Source organism: Myotis nattereri, assembly GCF_964212035.1.
Source record: "Myotis nattereri genome assembly, chromosome: 3".
Classification (NCBI taxonomy): domain Eukaryota; kingdom Metazoa; phylum Chordata; class Mammalia; order Chiroptera; family Vespertilionidae; genus Myotis; species Myotis nattereri.
In genome coordinates, this window is record NC_138077.1 from 206,987,253 (window position 1) to 206,988,718 (window position 1,466).

Here is a 1,466-nt window from a genome sequence, read left to right on the forward strand (position 1 = left end):
TGGGGTGGGAGGGAGAAGACTGCTTAGACCTGCCAGTAGGGAAGGGAAATCATGTTGAAAGGGAGAGGAAGGTGACATTATGCCCTTCTTGTGAAAAAGTCAGCCCTTAGATTCTGAGAATATGGGGTTCTCTTAACAGAAATAGGGTGGATGAACAGCTTGGAAAGAAAGGTTCTGAGCTGGATTATATATATGTTGATTTTATTAATCTTTTTGTTGGACATAAGTAGGTGGATTGTTGGTTCCCAGGAAACTTCTCGTTGAAAATACTCTTCATAGCTCACCCCTTTCTCTGGGGAATCCTTTTTCTTTCCCCCACCTTCCCCTCACACCTACACATAAAGCCAAAATGCAGTCATGTGATTTGTCTGGAAGCAGCCGTTCTCTTTCTTGACCCTGTCTTCTTGACTTTTATAATGGAATAAGAAGAGCACTTGATTCATGGGGGACCTCTCTTGGTCTCCACAGTGATTGGATCTGGGATTGACACATGACTCAGCCTGAACCTACGAAATAAGGGTATCCCAAAATTCACGCAAGAACTAATTTTGATAGAAAACACAGGTTTATAATTAAAAATTGTAAATTTTTTATTGATCCATAAAGTATACAGTATAGGGTTATGTATGGAATAGGATGTCGGGTAAATGGATTATCATGTCGCAATAGCAAGCACCATTAACTGTTCTTGCCTGACCAGCCGCATTAAAGGGTGACGGCATTAGGAAGGTTGAGAAGCACTGTAATTAGAAAAGAGTATCAGAGTGGTTATTTCCATCTTATATGACTAGAACCATGACAGAGATAAGCACAGGATAGCCCTGGGCCCCAGGGGAGAGGACCTGGCACAGACAGGAAAAGGTATTAGAAAGACTCTCCTGGAGTACATGCCCTTGACCAGAATCAAACCTGGGACCCTTGAGTCCACAGGCCGATGCTTTAGTCACTGAGCCGAACCACTCAGGGCTCTTCTCCTCTCTTCTTTTCCCTAGAAGAAGGAAAGCGGAAAGGCAGAGGGTTTTGAATCCGTATCAAAAGGAGGGATAAAGAACTCTACATGAAGACAGAGCAGTCCAAGTAAGACCCCAGAGGCTTGAAATAGTGTACAACTTGGGGGATTAGGATGTGTTCCAACCATAAAGTGAAAGAAAGGATGGAAGGAGATGAGGTTGGAGAAAGGGGGGTTCCAGGCTGTCCTCACGTGGAAGTCATTACAAAGCCTCTCTTTCCCACACTCCCTCCTCACTCTCTTTCTCCCTTTCACCAGGTCATCTATTTGCTTTCAGATAACCCCTCAATTGAAAATTGAAAACAATTCAGGCCTTCGTCAGGATTTTCACCTTTATCCTGAGAACAATAGGAAACCATTTGGCAGACTTAATTAAATGAGTGGTCAGAGCAGGTTTTCTTTTTAAGTTGATGCTCGTTGCTGCATTGAGAATGGTCTGAGACGGAATGGACAAGAA